Source organism: Anomalospiza imberbis, chromosome 4 (genome assembly GCF_031753505.1).
Source record: "Anomalospiza imberbis isolate Cuckoo-Finch-1a 21T00152 chromosome 4, ASM3175350v1, whole genome shotgun sequence".
In the NCBI taxonomy this organism is placed as follows: domain Eukaryota; kingdom Metazoa; phylum Chordata; class Aves; order Passeriformes; family Viduidae; genus Anomalospiza; species Anomalospiza imberbis.
This window is the reverse complement of record NC_089684.1, coordinates 7,371,181-7,394,711: the sequence shown is the minus strand read 5'-3', so window position 1 is coordinate 7,394,711 and position 23,531 is coordinate 7,371,181. Positions and strand designations below refer to the sequence as shown.

At 33.8% G+C, this 23,531-nt stretch overlaps 1 long non-coding RNA gene across 1 annotated transcript in view; it reads left to right on the top strand.

Moving 5' to 3' along the window:
- The window catches only part of LOC137472181 (uncharacterized), a 285,092-nt gene that overhangs the window by 114,402 nt on the left and 147,159 nt on the right, over positions 1-23,531 (top strand). The window contains exon 3 of the long non-coding RNA XR_010998051.1: positions 12,765-12,807. This is a non-coding gene — a long non-coding RNA (uncharacterized lncRNA). The remainder of the gene's footprint in view (positions 1-12,764; positions 12,808-23,531) is intronic.

The window sequence follows — 23,531 nt, the reverse complement described above, 5'->3', positions numbered from 1 at the left end:
ATAGGATTCTATAATTACTCTAAATTTCTTATTTTCTGCAGTAAAGCTCTTTTGTACAAAGAAATGACTCCATAAAAGCCTGGCACCATGCAGTGGTCTTTTTTTAAGTTCAAGAATCCTAGCTGATCTCAGAAATGGTGATACTCCAGAGTAAGGAATTTATTATAGTAACTTAGAAGTGTACCTCATTTGTATGAATTCAATGCTTTCATTCTAAAGTTTTTATTAATAAAATAATCTCTGTCTTGAATAAAAAAATCAAAATATATAGAATCACTGCAGTGTAAATTCTGATGTTTTCCAGTTTTCATGCAATTTTCACACTCTATGAATGAAATACTTTGTTACAGAGTGCTTGATAGCAAACTGCTCATACATTTTAATGGTTAAAAACATGCCCTTGAACTCCACAGTACATGTCTGAAATCTATGGCATACATAGATATGGCATTTCTTTTATGAATCTAGTTAGGGTTGCACATATATCTTCCGTAAACATTTGTGTAAGTGCATATAGTTTTCCCTGTTCAAATATGTTTTCATATATTTAGTTCACTTTTTCATTCCAGTGGAAAGAAGTATGATTTAAGTTTTTATTCTGGTTCTGGAGATTAACATGTATCAAAAAGATTTCATTGATTTCAGTTTGTTGTCAGTAATTTTAGCTTGCTGGTACCTTTCTGAAAAGCTGAGGTGGTTAAACACAGAGCATGGATGATGCATACCATGACCCTTTGGCACAGAACAACTGGTAGTGGCTGTGTATATGTGCAATAAAATTGTGATCAATCTCTGACACTTACTACAGACTTCCTGCTGCTTAGAAATGTGTACAGTAATAGGATTTGTATGTTTTCTGTTCCCTTAAGAGTTCAATATGCTGCTTCACAGGAGCAAAGAAAATTAGAAATAGCATCACCAACACTCTGATAGGTATAAATAAAATAGCAATTTGTAAACTCTTCCAGACAGATTTACAAATAAAATGCAGGAGTCTCTGTGTATAGGTATAATGTAAATATAACTTCAGCAGGGATTATGTGTATCTGTTGTGTGTATAAACACAATCATTTCATTTTATACATTACTGTTTAAATTGTGGGAACCTGACCTTTTTCTTTCTTACCAATAACTAGACCACAAGAGACACCACTTAGTGTACAGTAGATGAAGCTGAAATTAATATCTTTAAATTTTAGGAAGCTGGTTTGGGGTGGAGGGAGTTCCTATTTTAAGTGTTTGAGTTAGAAGACTAAAATTCATTAATCATTTTGTGAAAGATAAGTTTCTGAATTTTAATAGACTGTAATGGGTAAAAATGGCCAGATTGTAATTGATTTTACCTTTCCACTGTGGCAGACAGTTAATAGTTTTCTGGGATATGTGAATAACTGGAAAAAAAAATAAAAAAAAACAAACCACAGATGTAGGGACCATACAACTGCTTTATCAGTTTAGAAGAACAGAAAAAAACCAAACCACTGTATACTAGTACCAGTACAAATTAAAGTACAGGAACCATGTGTAAGGTTCCCAAATTCCATCATCTACTTTTCCTGACATTTCACAGAGATACAAAGCTGATTATATGCACTGTCGAAAAGCATGTAATTCTTTACTTAAGTCTTTTGAATGGAATGATTAATTTCTGTTCTTACTAATAGGTTATGCCTGAAATCCTGATAAAATTTGAGTTACTGAAAGCTTCGATTTATTTTTAATGGGTAGAGGATTTACTTGCATGAAATATAACATGGATGTCTGAGGAATATCTAATGATTATATCTAGTATCATATCCAGTCTGAAATCTGAGGATGTCTGTGGGGAAGAATTTTGTTTGCATGGTGCAGGTGAAGGGTTGCTACAATGCTATACACTCTATTTTTTCTTACCTTCTGGTCCCATAATTGCCTTTTTTTTTCTTTAGCTAATAGAGTGTTGGAAAGTTATATTTGTTTAAATCCATAGAAAATTTAAAGTATGTGCACAAAATACCAAGGTATTATGCCAGTATCTTAGTTGTAAATAATTCTTAGGCCAAAAATGTTAGCTGCTGTAATTAATTATGATGAATAGGCATACAATTTGAAACTGAATGAGCTTTTTAAGTATAGACAATGTTCCTATAGTAATTCCTTCATGCAATTCATTTTTGTCAGTATGCACTGTGTTCCAGTGTGGTACGCATAAAGAGCCATTTAGGAAAAATATTTGATACTTTCTCCATCCTAATAGTGTGATTTCCATGCAATTGAAGTTTAAGAAAGGGCTTAGTGTTGGGTCACATTGCTAAAAAGGATAGTTTGTAAAGGAGGTCTCCTCTTTGGTTTCTCCTTTATTTTTTCTCCCTTTGAATGCCATGCTTCATAGAACTGTGTAATTATCATGTTCTTGAACCTAAAAATTGCGATCATCATAATAGGAAATATTAACTAGCCTCTAATAGCAAAATTTATTAATTAATCCAGTAGACATAGAATAATGGAACAGAATCATTAAGGTTGAACAAGACGTCCAAGATCACCATGCCAACCAAACCACATCACAAAGTATCAGATCCAGTCTTTTTTGATCACTTCCAGGCATGATGACTTTGCCACTTCCCTGGGGAGTGCATTCCAATGCTTGAACACTCTTTAAGTGAAGAATTTGATTCTTAGATCCTACCTCAACCTTGCCTGCTATCACTAGAGGCCATTTCCCCTTGTCCTGTCACTGGTTGCCACTAGAAGAGGTTGATCCCCAGCTCACTATAATGTTGTTTCAGGAACTGGTAGACACCAATAAGATCTCCCTTGAGCTGCCTTTTCTCCAGGCTAAATAACTACCATTTCTTATATTCCAGACCCTAATGCTTGCTTTACTGAAGGAAGCAAAGGCGTGCACCTTCACTATTAGATGTATACAGCCCATGGACACTCATTTAATTATTCTCATGAAGATCATATTAATTCCTTGTTTCTATACATTTGGAGTATTTCCTGACTCTTATTGTTTGCCATTCATGCTTTATGAGGAAGAGGAAGTTGTTTTTTTTTTCTGATACAAGCCTTATTATTGTCATCCCTGATTGATCGTGTCCTACTCTTACTAAAGTATAATGCATTCTGGAGAGGCTCCTATAGTGAAACGGCCATACATTCCCCTGTTGTCTTTGTTTTATTTATTAAGTAACACTTTACAAAGTGCTTTCTACCATTGCGTATTAACGCTGGTTTCCAGGCTTCTAGGGAGTAAGATGTTGCTCACGGTAGCAAATATTTCTTGGTTTAAAATGAATGTAAAGTGATTATGAGTGGAGGCAGAACTCGAAGTTTGCACCTGCTAATATACAGTTATCAAATTAAAATGTGGATGTTCCATAATAGCTTTTACCTGCAATTGTTTTCAGAAACACAGTGAAATTCTTCCAAACTGTATTTTATGCACTTGCAGCAAGTGTGTCTACTTGAACACATTAACCATAAATATGTGACTACAGTTAATTTAAAAGCAGCAAAGTTAGATGAAAGTAACAAAATGGGTAAATCCAGAATTAACTTATGAACTGAATTAAATAAGCTAATTGGGCCCATTTCATTCAATGAAATAGCTTTTAAAAAAATAATCAGTTCACATGTTGAAGGGGAAGGCAAATCTCACTTGAAACTGCACCTTCTTTCCTGCAAGTACCTTAATTGCAACACCTTCAGCCTTTGTTGGTGTATTTCCACTTTCTATGCAATATATAAATATTCATTAGCATAGTAATTAGAACTTGTGTTTCCCATGTAAATTTGTTCAACAAACAGGGAATAGAATAATTTTTACTGTCTCTATCTCATTGAGTGTATGAATATTTATTAAAAGTAATAAGAAGCTTCATCAGGAGAGACAGAAACATACTTATCAACAAACTGCCCGTAGCAATAAAGATAAAAGAGTTCCTGGAAAATAGGGGTTAAATAGCCTTCAGGTAAAGCTGAAATGCAAAGGTAAGATTCCCATATAATTGTTGATCAAAGAACACTGTAATTAAGCAAAAAGTGAGGAACATGTTACTGGAATATTTTTTTCTCCTTTTTTTTTGTGTTTGGTATTAGTGTTAAAGTTTACCACATCAACAAAATAAAAAGAGAAAAAAAGTTCATTTTATTTTCTTTCAGTTATCACTCACAGAATTTGAAAAATCATTTGCACAGTTCCCTAGTCTCATTTTTGCTGATAGATATTGACTTCCCCATTTCTTTCTAGGGAATATTCCTCTACCAAGTGAAAAACACAGCATATATTAAGTTGGAAAATTTAAGGTAATAGGTAACAGAAGGCATCTTTAATACTGCCACAGCATCAGAAATTAGTATCACAAGCTTTTAAACAAAATAGATCTTCACATTATGTATGGCCTTTCAAAAGTAGAGAATATTGTCAGATCATTTTTATGGTACAGAATTCTTATCCCATGTTATTTAACACAGTTTAGGCCAGTTGTATTGGCAGAAAACTGCATAAAGCAGTTTCTTTTTCTCTATAGCTTTTTAGACCAAGGTAAGATCAGATGTATGGTAGTGGTTTACTTTATTCTGGACCCTTACAGTCTTTGGGTTGAGTTATAGATGGAACTTGGTGTAGCCCCATGAAGATATAAAAAAATCCACATGATTATGTTCTTGATCAACAAGCAATAGATAGAGAAAACTCAAAGAATGAAAAAGACAGGAGGGCAAGGAGGATTTTGTATTTTTTAAGATATGTATTGTACATTCGTCCTTTACACATGTACAGCAATAGGAAAGGTGACTTCTGAAAGCACGTGGGTCATATACCTGAAAGCAATGGTTGCAACTAAGTCAAAAATCTGGCAAAGTCTTTCCTTTGACAGGAAGAGATGTTTTTCCTGAAAAAATAAAATAAAACAAAAGTAAAATATGTGTACTTACAGAGGAACGTTCAAAAGCACTTTTAAAATCCTAGGGGAGAAAAAGATCTGTAAAGATGATTAATGATTATCAGGCATAAAATAAGTGTTTTTAAGCTCTGTCAACTTTGCTTTTCTAATGAGGACTTAACTGCTCCCCAACTAAAGCCTTTATCCAAGCTGTGTTTTGTATCTCATTTAATCAATGCTTTGTATAGAGACAGTTGCCATCATCATAACCTTTCAGTTCTTGTGTTTTGGCATCTTGCAGATTTCTTATGAAAGTTGGGGGCTCAAGGGAAGCACATTTAACTGAAATGTCCAAGTACAATTTAGTGTGTGATGTAGGGTTATAGAACTCCTCTCAGACTTGCTTATTGTTGCAAAGAGAGTCTTTGTAATTACTGGGGGATTATGGCAGAATATGAAAGACCTTGAAAGCAGCTTTCATGAAGATCAGGAATGTGTTCTGCACAACCTCTGAAACAATCAGCTAGAGTAGTGAAGCAGAAGTATGTTAAAATGTGAAAGAGTTCACTGAAAAGGTCCTGATAGAAACACCCAATTAAAGAAATAAAAACAGATATTTCAGATTCTGAAAGATTCTCACTTTGGTAAGAAAAAAGAGCATTAGGAGGACGAGAAATGAGATGACAATACAAATACAATGGCTTCTTCCTCTTTTTTCTCAGCAACAAAATTAACAAAATTTGAGTTTAATGTTATATAATTAAGAAGAATGGAATTGAAGTTAGTTGTACTGGTACACTATCCAAATCATTATGGGAGATTGAGACCAATAATCCAGGAATAATTGAGTTTCTTTTTTTTTATGTGTATAAACTAGTGAAAAATTTTGGAAAAGGGTGCAATGTACCGCCAAACTGTTATTATATTATCTTTCACTTTTTAATATAGGTTTCTTTATCTAATTATTTTTTAGTCACAAAAGATCACTGTATGGTTTTTAAACTAATTTCTCACCAAAAAAAGTCTGCATATTTTTATATCTATTTTACTGTATATAGCTGTATATTTTTACTTTGTCCTCCTCTATTTCAGAGTTAAAAACAACAAACGCAATACAATGCTACAAATAGTCTGCCTAAGTGTGGTTGTGTGATTTTTGTTGATGTATGCAGTTTTTATTTCGGATACAATCTTGTGCCCAATCATAATCATGGAAGATTCAGCTATAAACTTTCTTTTCTGTGAGGGAAGCTGCCTTGCCTGGCACTGAGTTTTCCAGTAATACGTTTTTTTCTCAGTGATCCTGGAGTTGAAGCAAGTTTAGGTGAATTATTATTCAGTAGTGAGCAGGTAGAAAAATCACACAGTGCTGTCGGAAAATTACATCTGTGAATTTAACTAATACAGTTGTGAACTGTTTTTTAACAGAAGTAATTAGCAAAATCTAAATCTTTCCCAGTTTGCTTACCTATTGAATGCATTAAGATATTTTCACTTTATGAGTAATTCTGAATAACATGATGAGAAACACTTTTTTTAGGGTTTGTTTGGTGTTTTTTCTACTGTTTGGTCCATAATATATTAAAAATATTTGAAGCCCGCTTGGCAATATTTTTCACTTGTTATGTAGTTGAAACAAAATTCTACAAGTGTGTCAGGTTATCTTTTATGTGAAAGTACATTTAGATCACTCTGTAGTTATAAGCAGCCTGGTACATTAGCCAATAAAATCCAAATAACAATTCCCACTATTACCAACATTGACACTTGCTCCAGCTGTCATTCGTAAGAGGATGATCTTCCTCATAATACCTACTGTGTACATATCTGAGCTAAAACCAACATGTTATTAACATGTTAATGTTACTACACGTTAATGTTATTAGCACACAGCACTTTTCAATAATTCTTCATTTTACATTACAGGTCTAAAATACTCTCATAAAGGAGATTTATATTAAGATTATTTTATTTTTGAGTCAGTTGAAAATTAGGAATTTCCAGCACTAAAACTGTTTTCCCCCTCGCCCAAGACATTTAATTTAAAAATGTATGAACTTCTTAACTGGAAAAGATGTTTCACTTTTTTTGGAAGTGCTGAGGGGAGAATCTAACATGGGAATCATAAAAAGTTAGACTTCCCACAAGAAACAAAATTTATGCAAATGAATATGTTCATTTGCAAAAAGCTAGATTAAAAAATAGATATATTTTACTCTTGTTGTTAGCTGGAAAATTTTAAAATATTTTATCTTTGCCTGCACTCATATTGTGAAAAAAAAAGTGTCGTGTGAAAGCAGCAGCATATTCTTATATTCTCATTAAGAATTAAATATTGACCATGTGTGCTTTTAGAGGCCATCAGGCAATAATAATGTGTAGGAGAGGCCCAAGAATGAATATTTCTGGATATGTAACATTTATATATTAGGCAAATTAAATTGTTGGAGTAATTGTGTTAAGTTATTTCAAATTTAACTTTTCAACTTCACCAACCTTTTCCTTTTGAAACCCACTTTGTGTTGGAAAGATTTACATTCAGTTAACGTGTCATTGATATCCCTGGAACTTCTGGATGCTGTCTGAAAAACATGAAGGTTTTAGGAGAGAAATATTGATAATGAAAGAAAAATAAGATTTAAATACTATAAGTGAATAATGCTTTGTTCAGGTATAAGCAAGAACAAAAGTCTTTATCTAATGTTCAGGTAAGTAAATGAATCCTTAGATCAGTGTTAATAGCAAGTACTCAGGAATTCAAGTTTACTTTTCTGTTATTCAGTAAAATGACTAAGTTTCTCATGAAACAGACTCAAATGTATGTTTGGAGACCCTATATAATGAATGAAATATAAAATACTTCATTAAAGTAGAGGACTGACAACAATGATATAAAAAATAGGAAAATACTAGTTCGAGATGAACTATACTGAATTCTTTTGTGTCAAGATATGATCTCAAAAAAAAAAAAAAAAAAAAGAAAGAAAAAAGCACAATCATTCCTTTCTCGTAAAAGGTCTGATGAATATACCCTGAACACTTTGAAATGTTAAGTGAGCTCCTACTATAATATTTCCATGTTATCCCATAGCTTTTTAGAATGTAATTCATAGAATTGTTCTTAAATGGCAGTTAATCCTAACTCCACAAGGATTACTCTGTGTATGTACACTATATGTACAGGGCAGCTTCATACATGCAAAAAAAATGTAATCCAGTCTTTAACTGGGAGTCTTATCTGAGCCTGCAAGGAAGACAATGTTGTTTTGCATTAACTATCTGAATATAACTCTAGTGAATAAATTGATTGATAGCAATTCAAAAAGCTGTCAAAATTCAGACTGATTTTGTGATAGCTTTATTTTTTTTGGTATTGGAACAAGAATAGATTCACAAAACTAGCAGTGAAGAGATAACAACTGTTTCTCTTCATCTTCCCATCTCCACCCACTCACCTCTACCCCCACAAAGTTGAAGATCTCACCATATGTTTCTCAATGCAATATCTCCTATATATAGGAGACTAGGTTTCAACCCCTTTCCCCTGCCTGAGATTTAAACCTTTATTTTCTACCTTCAAGGGGAATCACCTAAGCACTGGATATTCTGCAGGGGTATGCTCTCACCTGAACTATCTGAACTGCTACTTTGACCGAGCTGCGTGCCTCCCAAGTGAATTCTTTAACCACCAGACCAAAGAGTCATTCTCTCTCTTTGACTCAGTATTTAAATAATCCATGCAGAACAGCTTTTTCCATGGGGATCGAGAGGAGCCAATTATAGATTTCTCACTGGTTTAAGAACTCTTTTGGGAAAGTGAAAATGTGGGTTCAAGAATGTGCAGACAAGGTCTTGAACCTGATTGTCCCACATTGTATATCAGATGAGGCCCTAACCACAGAGCTATTGAATAAGTGAAGAGAGGGGGGATTCTCTTTACTTCCATGAATGATTTACAAAGAGCGTGTAAGCCTAATCTTTCATTTCCAGTTCTTTAGTTTTGTGTTTAAATAGCTTCTGCAGAGTTGCCTATGTCTCTGGCAAGTATACAAATTAAGAACTGGAGAAAACTGCTACTTTTGGGAACATAAAAGGATAATTCTTCCCCACATTTTTTGTTTCTAAATATCTCCTGACTATTTCTGTCAGTTCCAAATGAAATCAAAGTATGGTTTTCTTTGTCCCTAAATGCATAATTTTAGTTGAAGTGTAGGGGCATTGTAGAGAAGGGGAAAGATGACTGTGATTTTTCAATACCCTTTTTCTTAAAATACCTAACTGAAAATTATTTACATAATATTTAAGACCTCTTGCATATACTTCCATGTTTCCTAACACTTCCCAATTCAAGAACCTGTACTAAGCTGAACTAGCATGCCTCTATTAAGAAGTAGTAGAACTTGCTGGCCACAAGTGCTTATTTCAATTCAGACACAAGGATCAATTCAAAAGAAACACTGACCATTTAGGAAATGAGTAATTTTTCTCTACCTTTTACAGTGCCAATGGATGTAAGGAAAAGCCAAAACAAAGTATAGATTTTTTTTAATGGGGAAAAATCAAGCTAGAAAAATCTTATCTGCTAATGTCAGATGTTAATCTCTTGCAGGAAAATGTCTCAGTTGTAGTGTACAGATACAGAATAGGTTGTCAAATATTGCAAATCTTTACAGAATCACACAGAAGGTTTGTTGGTACCAGTTGTGAAACCCAGAGTTCCCGAGTCTTAATTTAGTGAATGGTTTTCCCTTCCTTTAGAGCTGTATTAAAGGACAAGAATGGTAACGTGCCATTCCTTACCTAGAAAGAACATTTGGTGTTAATCTTCATTTCCCAAGCTTTTACTTTATATCAGTGGAGTAATGGTCAAGAACACAGTGTCCTTCCTTCTCCAAGAGATATACATTACAATGATCAAGACACAAGCCAAATAACCAAGTTTCCTAAAACTTCATGCCTTGTTTTCTTCAGCTCTCCCTTTCAGAAGTTTACCCAGGAAAATAAAGAAATCCATTCCTTTTTTAATTGCACATATTCACAGAGATCCACCATGCATTTCATGGGGGAAGGGAATATTCTCTGTACATCAAGAAGGTGGTTGTACCATAGTAGGTGTTTGGGCAGCCGTGATGCCCTCACTTTAAATCAGGAGACAGTTTTGAAATATCCGATAGATTTGTGTTGCTTGTGCTTTTTTATTAAATGCTGATAGAAAATGTGCTTGAACTCAAAGTTGTTCATATGTGTCATTTCTCCCAAAAGAATGCATTTTTCTGGAAGACTTCTAACCAGAACACCCAAAGATAACATTCTTTCTGGAAGAGTCAGGTGTATTTGCTAACTCTTACTTTGTTGCTTGTTGACCTTTTTGCAAAAAGATATAGTGCATGGTTCAAGAAAAAGTTATTGCTAATAGAACATTCTGAATTCTATTTTTAATTAATCATCTGTCTTTCTTGATACTGCTGGACCTTCTTAGTCCATAAAACTAAAACTAGTTTCCATAATGGAGAAGTTGGGATATTTCAGCCAATGTTTTATTTTTAAGACTGAAAATTATTTCTTAACTACAGAAGTAAAAACAATCATAAAATATAAATAATCAATCTTTATTTCTTTCCTCTGACCTAGACATTTTTAGATTTAAACTGCGCATTAAAAATGATAAGAATTTTGATAATATTTATGTGTGTTCTGTTTCGTATCCAAGAATCCTCTCTTACTTTATGGATTTCACAAAATAAGAAAAAATGAATTTAGCAGAATTCAAAATGAACATTCAAGATACAAATCTTTAAAGTGATTCTCCATTCACACAAAACAGATGCAAGTATGAAGCTTTAGTACATGAACAACTTCTGCACTGCATGCAGGGTTTGATGAAACCTGTAACCAGACTGTGAGATCAGCAGGGCAGGCAAATTCAGACGTGTTTCTTCTGTCCTGCCCAGTCAGCACAGTAGGTGAGCTAACTGGCAGCAGCAACCAGATGCAAAGTTAACAGAAACAAAGGAGGAGAAAGTGCTGGAGGGATTATGAAATGAATTTTTGCAGTGATTTTGTTTGGTTGGTTGGTTGGTTTTGGGGTGGTTTTTTTGTTTGTTTTTTCACCCCCCCACAAAATTTCTTTCAGGGCATCCCTCAGCCTTAGCTTATGTCTCTCAAGATTTCTGGCAGTTAACTTCCACCTGGTATGCAGTTTGTATTCTGTATCAAATCTGTGTCTTCCAATCTAAGTCATGCACTGGCATTGTTCAGGTAAAACTTTCGTCAATGACAATTGCCACCTGAAATTGTTTTCTTACTTCATCTCATATCAGAAGATCAAAATTGATACTCAGGAACTTAAAAAAAAAAAACAAAAAAAAAAAAAAAACAAAAAAAACCCAAAAAAAAGACAAAATAAAACAAACCCAATATAACACCCTAAACAAACCCCAAAGTGAAACTTTTGCAAACATGGGAACATTCCCGGTTTATGTAAGCCATTCCCTTGCTTATTTTTCTCGAAACCAAAGAAAATCTCAAGAATGAAAAATGAAATTATGAAATAATAAATAGATTAATTATGTTTTTTCCACAAAAATATGTGAAGCACATATGAAATTATCCTTATTTGTTCTTCATAAGTATGAAACTTTAAAAAGTGTATTACTTGTCCTAGCATTAGATGATCAGGTGCCTTTACTTTTTTGCTTCAGAACCCATGTTGTGGATGTGATGGAGACTTATGTATTTTTCTGGTTTCGTGGCATTTAATACATGAAGTTATTCTCCAGTTAAATGAATGATATTTTCCAAAATGTGTTTCTAATCCCATAAATATTAAACAGTTGGAATAATAACACTCAGTGCTTGAGTTAGCTTTTCATTTATGGACTGCTCAAGTACATTGAAGTACATGGATCTTTATTTTCTGTGAAATTATGCTTGGATTCAATAAGAAAGCAGATTCACTTTAAAAAGTCTTGCTCAAACACTAAATTATTCTGGTCTCAAAGTGAGGATATATGAGAAATGTAACTTAAATAAAATATTTCTAACTAGGCCTTTTAAAGTGGTTTATATAAAGTAGACAAATACCCTTTCTAGAACTGCTATACAGCAGTTAAAATCATTAATATTTTTTCTTTTGAACTTACACTTTTTTCTTTTTCCTATAAAAGTGGGGCAAAATCCACATTCACCTTGAGTGTAGAACTGAATCTTTCTATTACATATTCCCTGCCTTGATGTCACACAAGGGCCACTTAAGTCACTTCAGCACCAGAGATGTTCCGAAACACTTCTGAGTGCTTTAATTGTTCATCAAGACCTAACCCTTTGAACATTGCTTTAAGGCATATTGGCTCTGCTCTTGAGTCACTGAAGCAAAATTGGAGCATCTGGATGCAGTGTCAAAATAGCCCAGGGAGCTCCAGTGCAGCACCCAGGTGGATAATCTCAACACAGAAGACAAACACTGCATTAGCGATTGCCGGAAGGCTACAGTTCATCTTCCTCTGAAATACAATACAAGAAAAGTTAAAGGATGATACTTTTTTCTTTGTATCTTCTGTTGTGTGAACAAAGAATCAAGCTGTGTTTTGATGTTTTGTCAAGTGTTTGGCAGCATTTTCAATCCTTGTTTGCCCTACTGATCCACTGATTTTTCTTTTCTTTGGACAAAGCAATGAATGTTTTTTACATTTATGCTATATTGGATATATTAGTGCAAAAGAAGGAGTCCAGTCGACGATGTTGCCTTTGAATCAAAGTAGAGGAAGAATAAGTATGATAATATTTTAGTTGCCTATTAGTACTATAACATCTAATTATACTCTCTTGTACATAAAACTTTTATAATTATGCCACCTATGTGAAATAATATTTATTTTGCTTTGTTTTCTTTCACAGATGGCAGCAAAATTGCATTCCATTGATTGAAAAGGCATTGTAAGTAACTCTTTTTGTTTCCCCTGCTGAATTAGGCATCACATTTTATTTTTCTAAATCTGCTAAAATTTTATCTTATGGATAAAACTGACTTCTTCCTTGAAAACTGGTGAAGAATTAATACTCTGTGAGAGCCTGTTAGACATCTGGCATGTGGCTACAGATAGAATTCCCAAGCCAAATTTCTTTTGCCATCGGCAAGAATAGTTTATGTAAGGCTTAGGCCAACAGGTCAAGAAATATAAATGCAGAAGCATGCTAAACATACCACCTGACATCAGGCTTTTCCTGGAACATGGTTGATCTGTAGAGTGCACACCAGAATGAATACTGGAGTGCAAAATTGGGGCACAGCAGCATATACAGTCTGTTTCCTGACTTCCTGATTTTCTGACCATACATCTAGGATTTTATTCATATATGTGTAGAAGTGAAACTAAGTCCAATCAGAAGCATAAGGCTGATTTGATGATATGCTGTTTTTATTTGATTCAGGTAATGCATTCAGATTGCATTATATATATATGTGCATAGAAGCCTAACATACAGTAAGATAATTTTTTCAATGATACTGAAAAAAAACCTCTGCTAAACACTCTGCTTGACACTACTATTCAAACTATTCACACTACTCTTCTAAATACATTAACAAAATATATTCCATTTGGAACATGTCAAGTAAATGGGTAACACTTCTAGCATGTCTAGCTGCTATTAATTTCGTTAGTATTCATTGTAATTACACTCATCATAATGAATTCATTTAGTATTAATGTGAATATTATACAACTTTTTAGACAATCCATTATAATTCAGCAATAATTAATGTACATATTAAATGAAGTGTTACTACTTAGTGCTATGATAAAGCCATGTTGTTTCATTTGAAAAGCTTTAGAGGAAGTTGCATTTAATCTCATTGGTATTCCAATTGTTGCCAGGAGATATTCTTCAATGGCAAAGGGCAATTTTCCTTGGGAGACTTGTTAACTTTTCAGTGAGATTCCATGTTTGCACTTGTCTACTGATTCACTTATAAAATACTGGCATTTGAAGCAAGATCCTTCATGGACATGATAAGGCAAAAAACTCATTGAACTAGCCTAAAAGAATTAAATATTTCTGATCTTTCAGACAGTTTCCAATAAAATATGCCAGAGTTTATAAGTGACATCCTGTACCACTTATATCTTATTATTCTTCTTCCCTTCTGCCCTCCAAGAGTAATCCAAAACTGAGAAGCAAGTATTTAAAATGTACCACACATCAACAAGATTATGTGCCTCAAAGGCATCCATGCCCACTTCAGGCAGCTGCCTAAAAGTAATGACATGGGGAAACATAGCAAAAGAATAATGCCAATATTGGATTAGAGTAAGAATTGTCTGGACAGCATCCTGTCTCTGGGCAGTGATTATAAATTTATGCCCAGGGAAGGGTAAGAACTAGAAGTAGATTCCCCAGCCTTCAGCAGTTTTAGCTGATGAAATTTCATCAGATGTATGTGGTTTCTAAAGATCAAAAATTTGTTGTATTTTGGTTCCCTGAATATATTCCCACAAACCTATTTAAGTCTTAGAACAAATACGAGTTGTGTGTGTCTACTTCCTTGTTAATATCGTGCATAAAGAACTTTCTGAATGTGATTTCTTCTATCTTAATTTGAATCTACATTGCAACGGATTTGATTGAGCTGTAGACAATCCATTCCCTTTATGCCACCAGTGATTTGTGAGCCTCATCTATATCCTTCTGTGGAGATGGTCTTTTCAAGAGAAGCATCCTACTCTGTATAGAAGCTGTTCATCTTTCTTGCCTCGTTTTGGGTTTTGCATGCTACTCACTGTTTTCAAAGTGTGAGAAGTTCTTAGGTTTATACTATTTCAAAATAATTTCTTCAGCTTTTCTTTCTTAGTTTCTTACTGAATACCAATATTGAATGGTTATGCAACTATGGGCTCATTTCTCCATGGTGACTGTCAGCTCCAGGCCCACTATGTTACATTTCCCACCTTCCCTCACCCTCTCTTGTGTATCACTTTACATTTATTTGCAGGGCATTTATTCTGCCACTGTTTTGCCTTGTCACTCAGGCTTGTGAGTACAGAATTTCTGGAATTCTGCACTGTCTGTTCTTGTCCTGCCTAACCCAAATAACTCCAATCAGGAACATTTTTCAACGACCCTCATCCCTCTTCCCAGATTATTTATGAATGTTGAACAGCACAGGCCCTAGAAAAACTCTTTGAAAAAGTCCAGCAGCAATGTCTTTCAATTTCAGGAACTGGATCTTTCCTCTCTACTACTTTGCTTTTAAAGTCTCAGTTATACATGCCTGTCTTTTCACCTGCTTACTTTTTATAATAGTCTTTGCTGAGAAACTCTAAGAAAAACCTTCTGCAAATCCAAGGTAGATTTCTACTGAGCAACTCCAGGCAACCAAATCACTTACATTCATGTGTCTGTTGAATGAGAAAAAGTGCTTCAGTAGGTCTACAAAGGAATAATTTCCTTTACAAAAGCCACCTTCACTTGTCCAAAATATAGCATATTTATCAAATGTCTAACTTGAGTTTTGTATTATAGTTTATACTGACTTGACCAATATGGACTTCAGTATATTTAGGTCTGACAAAAGACACTTTTCTTTGTACCTGCTTTTTAAACTTTACATTAAATTTTATTTTCACTGCAACTGCATCTTACAGTTCTCAGTACCTTTGCAATTCTAACATTGCATTAGATGTGAGAGATAAATGCACCCTCGCTAGTCAATAAGATGTATCATCTATGAATTTCTTATAACTGTTTAGTGAATATTATCTTTCTAATAATTTGTTACTATTCACTTTCTCATCACTTCCTTTCTCCAAGCTGATGTTCCCACTGAGAGTTATTAGGATACATTATTGCACGGCAAGCAATCTTTACCTGTAGTTTTACAAAATATGTCAATGTCATGCTAATTAATAAGAATTCAGCTTATCTATGAACTTCTGACTTTGTTTCTGCTGAGATGTTTGACCTCGGGCTTAACCTATGCATGTATTTATTGTTCTCCTTCCTGTTAAATTTTACAGATCACACGTAGGCTGGACATTCTTATTATTTCACACTGAAATGAATTAAATTTCGCAATAAAGTACTGCATTAATAAAACAAATGTTAATAGTTCTGAAATAGTTGCCCCTATGAGAGAGAGGATTAGAAACTATTTGGAACCACCTTAGATCTTTAAAAAAGTTCTTTTATTACTTCAGAATAAAAAAAATATTAAAACAAATAGTTCTGTAAGCTACCTTTTTTCATTTGATGCATTAATAAGGAATTCAATCTATTTAGTTAAAGTAGACCAGCACAGTCATTGCAAACACTGCCTCTTGTTGAACTCAGCAGTTGTCACTCGTGAAGTGTTAATGAAATTTTTGTCCTCTTTCTGTGTGGCAATCTTTTCTGTCTTTCCAGTGTTGAAGTATCCTTCTTCCTTTGTCAGGTAAAATCTGTTCACCCAGTAGCTAGCTTCCTGCTTCTGTAAAAGGAGACTGCAGCATTAAACTTTTAGTTCAAATCAGGTCTAATTATGCTCAGATACATAATGTTTAAGTTGACATGTTTAAGCTTGGTTTACTCAAGTAAACCAGATAGGCCTGTTCTCAGTACTGCTTTTGCTATTGCTGAAACCTTCCAGGTTCCGGTGTCATCAAGCCCGTTTCTGTTTAGATATGACCTTAGACCTCCTCTATGGAAGTCTACTAATTCTTTCTTACAGGCTAATGATACTTAGTTAAAAGTAGTCTTGTCTACCTTATCATCATTTCATAACATGCCATTACAATTTTTTTTTTTTTCATTAATTATTGGTCCTATGTATTTAGCTCCAGTTACTATTAAGGACTTATGACCCTGTTTGCAGACATACCAAACTCCAACGGTTGAAATGAAAGGGAGGTGTTGACTCAGAACTATTGTAGAGATACCATTACTAACACATTGAGCTGGTCAATGTTTTCTAAAATATTTAATCCTTTCATTCTGGTTTTGCTAAATAGATGGAACACTATTTAAAGCACCATTTTGTCTTGTAGAGATGAATTCTGTTTCTGACTATCTTGAGAAGTGGCAAAAAAATTTAAAAGTTTCAATGACAAAATCAACAGCATTTGATCTTTTTTGTTGAAAAAATGCCAGTCTTTAGGAAGAATTTAATATATTTCACATATACTTTGGGGCATTCTCTACATGCTTTGAATGAATGCTTATTTGGTGGCACAAATAGTGTTGCAATTTAGGTTCACTTCTAAGTTTCTGGTATGGACTAGCTGAGATACATAATGAGAAGGCTTTTTTATCTGATGTGTTAATTTGTATTTTTTCAGGCAATAATGCTCTCCTTTTCCTTTTTTTTTTAAGAGACACATGGTATTTGCTCATCTTGTTTCTGTACATTTGCAGATTGGATGTCACTCTAGCATTTGTTCAATTGGTTCATTATTCAACTTCTGCGACCTTTTAAGGTCTTTGTTTGTAGTCACAGTTTTTCTTTTCATGACCGATACTGATGTTTCCCTTTCTAAGTACCTTCATGGTGGCTCTTCTGGAGCTGTCCTTGGGGGAAATGGGATAAATTCAGTGGAGATTGGTCTCTCCGTGGTACATCTGGTTCTTCTTTTACAATAGAAGGATGGAGAAATGCCTGTGAGTGAATCCTCATGAAGAGTTTTCTCATGAAAATATATGAATTCAGTTCTTAATCCAAACAAAATATCTTTAAACTGTGGTAGTCTTGAATCAATTTAATTTAAAGGAATTCTAAGGAACCAAGTTCTGACTGGGATCCCAGCAAGGAGGATCAGATTGCAAGTTGCATGTTGTGTGCCCAGTGCTTGAGCATTCTTAGGGATTGTGTCCTACTGCTTTCACTTAAGCTTTGCTTTTCAAGATTAGGACCTACCTCAGTAGAGGAATTAAAATATAAGTGCCTAAAGACACAAATTCTAAGAGATATGCAATATTCCACACTTCAGCCCAGAGCCCTTTTCTGTAGTATTGTTTAAGCTCTCAGAAAAATAGTATTTACAATGAGAACCTTTAACACCCTTTCACCATGTTTGCTGGCAGGCACTGATTTAATGCTAATGTGACAGCTAAGATTTTAGCGAGAAACCCTTTTATTTCTCTAAGAGAAGTGTTACACATTCTGAAAACCAGACAGATTTTTCTGGCCAGTGTCTCCTCACATTTGTGCCAGAAGGGATTTACTGACTACCCAAATTATCTTTCACAGGATACCACGTCTATTTTATACAGAAATGTTTATCATCCTTTTTGACATTTGTCTAAATAGTCATACTTTTTTTAAGAAATAAAACAGACTTTGTTGTTGTTAATAAGTGGCTATGTAATGTTCCCCCAAAAAACTGCCAGACATATAATGCAAGACATCAATTTAGGATGAGCTTGCATTCTAGTAAATCAAATTATATTTCCTATAAAATACATTCACAATTGGCAGTAGACACTTCTTGGGAAAAAAAAAAAGAAAAAATAAAAAGAAGTGAAAATACAATATTAGAATCTCAATAAAATTCATAATGTTAGAAGTACTGATATGTTACAGTAAGCTCTTTTGTATTTCAACAACTGGATGAAAAGTTGTTCTTTTTTTTTTTTTTCCCTAGTAGGGCCTATTTCTGTATCTTTACATATAAACTATATTGTTTAACCATAACTGTGGTCAGACAGAAATTCTTCATCCTAATAGAGATTTTCAGGTCTGAAACTGTAATCCTTTTAATTTATATGTAGTTTTGTATTTCTGAAATGCATAATTGCACTTCTTTTATGTGTTTTCCATTCTTTAACCCATGCTGTAGTAGTTTCATGTACTGATAATTGTTTTAAAGGAAATCTTGATGTAGAATCTGAGTGGAAGACAGTTGAAAAAGAAGAAGAAATATAGTACAACTATATTCCTGACTTTACTGAACAAGAAATGTAGCTTTACTTCTTGGTTTGTGTGTTCCACAGGTCATGTATTTGGGTCAAAGCAGAATTTACTAGCAGTAATTTCTGGGGTTTGGGGGCAAAATGCTAAAACCTTCTCTATTTTCCACACTAGCCTTTAAAAGTCTTAATTGAGTAAAGCAAACATGTGAACCTCTTTTATTGTACATCCACCAATTATATGAATGTGTTTCTATTAAAAGTGATCAGTTCATTCTCATGTTTAGATGTCAACCAGAAGTCAGTTTTAGAGCCACTGACTGGAAGTATATGGAGCACTAGAGGAGGATAGTTAAATATCCTTATATATTTACTAGTAGAGCAATTTATTATTATTAATTAAAATCCATATATATTTCCAAAGTTCTTTCACCTATAAGAGATGCAGATTAAATTTCCTGTTTGAATGAAAAATTATATTTGGAAGCCCTTTTTTATTTCACCTTAAAATAACTATTCAATAAATAACTTTATTTCAGCTTAAAACCACTTTTTAGGCAGTGATTTGTTTATGACTCTTTTATAGTTTTGCAGTGTTACATTTCAGAAACAGTAAATAACTTTATGGTTTACTATTTGAGCCAAGTAGACAGATTATTCCTACTACTTTCACCAATATCATGTGTATTATATCTTTTAATTCCTCAGTGCAGTGTCTGTAGTCAGTTATCTTGAAAAATGAGAAAAAGTACTCTTATCTGTGATAACTGTGAATCAAAACCACCATATTTCCTGTGTTTAACAACTTCTGATTTTTCCATTTTGAAATTTTAACAATTGTCCATTGAGCTAAAGGTTTTTGATAGAGGTGATGGTGGAAGTTATCCATTGATCTGGGAATAGTTATAGTTCTTTCCTGTTTTATATCAGTTGTTTCAAACCAGGAGAGACTGTGAGAGCAAACATTTCATTTGCTATCAAAATCCCCCATTATTACACTCTTACACCAGTACTCACCAAATTCCCCCATTATGAAGTTATTACAACACTACTAAATCAAGCCCCAGGTCATTATGAAACCGTTCCTTTAACCTTGATGAGATAATATATCCTGAGCTATGGATACAGAAAAATTCCTATTACACTTTTCTTCCATTCTCTGAAAGGTATTTTTTTACACTTATGTTTAGCACATCTAGTATTCTGATTTGGAAATGAAAAGATCTACCAGAATTTTTAACCTGTGAGAAAAATTCAGTGACTACAAATATAACCTAGAAAATACCAGCTGCTTCATCAAGTTACCAGTAGTCATACTTGCTTACTGGTTTTTGTTTCAAGTGATGCTTTTGCATCTGAAACTATTAGGATTCAGCTAAAACAGATACTTCAGAGGTGTCAAATGCATGAGATGTTACTCTGCCACTCCTTGTTTAATGCATAGTTGTGTGTTCAAGCATAGCCCTCATTTAGGAGTACTGTGGAGTGGAGCCTACCCTGTGGAAACACTTGAAAATGTAAAACTACCCAGAGGTTTCAAGCTTGCATCAGTTATCAGTCTTCAAAGCAGCCTTTGCCTCAGACTAGGGTACAAAACAAGTGGCTGGCAGTAACGGTATTGTTTTGATTTGAATCCTCCAGCTTTAGTTCATATTTTTTTTCTTTCATATGTTAAGCAGAGGTATATATGGAAGTTTTACAGTAGAAACAAAATAGCATCGAAAAACCTTCTTGCAGTCAGCTTTGCAAACCTTTCAGAAAACTCATTTCTGATGGACATCATCCTTTCATACTTCCCTTGTTGAGACTGCTTTAAACAACAGTTTCATTTATATCCTAGCAAACTTTCACCCCAATTCACAACATAATTCAATTACACCCAGAAGTTCACTAGCCAAGCTAAGTCTGTTTTCAGATCTATCAAAGGAAAAGTAAAACATTTCAAAGAATGATTACTGGCTTTATAATATTTTTTTTCTAGAGACAAAAACCCACAAAGCTCTTTCCAGTTAGCTTTGTATTCACAATAGTTCAAATAGATTTTTTTTACTGAAAGATATATGCCAAGGACAAACTGAACATTTCTTAAGAAATATATACATATATATGCAGTTAACAAATTGAAATAACTTCTTCCATTTCCTGTATTCCCCTTTAAGCCAGATGTAAAGAGATAAAAAGAAAAATGATGAAATTTCATGATCATCACTGAATGACGTCCTTTTCTTCTGTGAGGCAGAAAGTAAACTAGGATTAACAGATGAGGGAGCTTCTGTTATATGTTATTAATACTATTCTATTGAATCATTAAAATGGGAGAGTACTAAAGCAGTAACTGACCACAGAATCAAAGTAAAATTTCCTGCTTTCTAAAATTTGACAAATTCAGTGTACTTTCTTTTATAATACATTTACATTAAAACTTATGTAAAATATGTGGATAATAAGTCTGATGGAGAAAGAAGTGCTTTCTGCACACTTCTCCCCATTTTTGATGATTCTAGATTCTGTTCACGCTTCTGCTTAGTAATGGTAATAGAAAATACAAATACAATGGGAAGCATTACAAAATTAATACATATATATTGGACTTTAGATCTAAGTTACTTTAGCCTCAGGGAGAAATTAACCTGTTTCATCTTACTCTTGATGAGTAAAGCTACTAGTGATGAAAGGATGTGGAAAAAAAAAATAAGAGCTTAAAGGATGACTTTCTGTCCAGTGTTCTTTTTTTTACAGAAAATATCAAACTATTGCCTGAAATTGTTTTCCTGCATATTTCTAAAGATAAATTACTATACCACAAATTGCTGTAAATTATGCCCAGAGATAACCGATTTATAAAAATTCCTTAAATGTTGCCAGTTCCAAAAAATAACTTCTAATTGAATATTCTTTACAGTGACATGAACTTGGTTCAAATGTTCCTGCTCTACTATAGTAACTGAGATGTAATAATGCACATCGCTGAGTGTACACCTACACAGAGAGTTCATTTTTAATTTTTATTAAGCCTATTCTCATTTGCCTGTAAGGGTTTACTTGCATATATTTAACTCAGTATATATCAGACCACATTTTTATTTAATGCCTAGTTAATTGTGAAGACACCTTGACTTTAATATTATGCTTTAAAATTAACTCTAGTGAACTGTGACTGAAAACGGCATTTTAGGTTATTAGTTATAATCTGGGAAAATAAGCACTTAATCTATACTATGTTGCTTTTACTGCAATGGACTGTTTAGGAATGAGTGCCAGTGTTATTATATCTGTTTGCAATTTACATGCACAAACCATGTAGGTAAAAGGGAAAATACCAATACCTCTTATCATCTCACATATATATTTAAATTTCAATAGAAAGACTGTAGGGAGATGATGAATTTTTTACATAAAACTTTAATTGTACGTAAATCTACTTGAGCATCTGCTTTAAGAAATTTGCGGGCTACATCCTAGAACAATTACTAGGCCCATCTAATCCTATAGATTCATGTGGTTATAGAGTGATCTCTACAAAGCCTATCACTGCCTATCAGTGACTTGAAAGTGTGATGCTCAGCAGGTTTTATTTGACCTTGGTTTTGATTTCCACATTTTTATCTCCTGTCCTTTCTTTGTCTTCATCTTCAGCAGTAAAGGTCATTTGCAACAAATTGCTCCTGAGAGCAGTAGCAAATTAATTTTATAAAGCATTGTCAGCACCAGTGCAAATCTCTGCCACTACCAAACTTTGCAGAGATGCTAGTAGTTCATAATTTCTGATCTAGATAACATCCAAATTTCTACAAAATACATTCCCTGGTTTACATTCTTCTTCATGCTTCAGTCTTTTGCCTAATACGTCAACATTACAATTTTTTAAATTTTGATCAATTAATGTACACTCCAAAGCAAAACTTAGTATTCTGCATAAATCTAGATGCTTCTAAATTGATCACTATCAGTTCCTGATTCAGATGTGTTAGAGCGTACCCAAATAAAAAAAAAAAAAAAAAACAAAATTTGTGAAGGGCATAAAGCGCAAGTGTAAGGAGAAGTGGCTGAGGGACCTGTAATTGTTTAGCTCAGTGGAGACCTTATCACTGTCTAGAGCTACCTGAAAAAAGTTATAGTGAGGTAGGAGTTGGTCTCTTCTCCCAAGTAACAAGGGATTGGACAAGAAATGGCCTCAAGTTGTCCCATGAGAAGCTTAGATTGGTACTAGGAAAAGCTTTTTCACCAAAACAGTTTTCAGCCATTGAAACAGGCTTCCCAGGGGAGTGGCAGAGTCGCCATCCCAAGAGGTATGTAAAAGATGTGTAGATAGGCTGCTTAGGGATATGGTTTAGTTATGAGCTCGGCAGTGCTGTGTTAATGCTTAGATTTGGTGATTTTAGAGGTTTTTTTCTAACCGAAATGATTCTATGAATTGTTCATCATATGTATTATCATAGTACACGTTTTTTGGCTTTTTTTAATACAGTGGAAACCAGTTACACAGAGATGTTTTCAGTAAAATGTAAGACATAAACTGAAAATGTGATTAACAGGTCGGATGGAAAAGAGATATTTTAAATATATTCAGTTGCTTCAAGAAAAAATGTTTCAAATAAACAATTGTTACAAATAGTGATAACATATATTCTAGTTAGGGGTTAGAAGCTTAGTGCTTTTATTCCCTTCTACTTAAAACCAAACCTATGTGCCTAGTCCTGAGAAAAGTATGTCTTTCTAGGACACTCTTTAAAGACCTCCTGTCCAAATGCTCTTGCTTCTCACTAGATTTGGATGAAGCTGAGG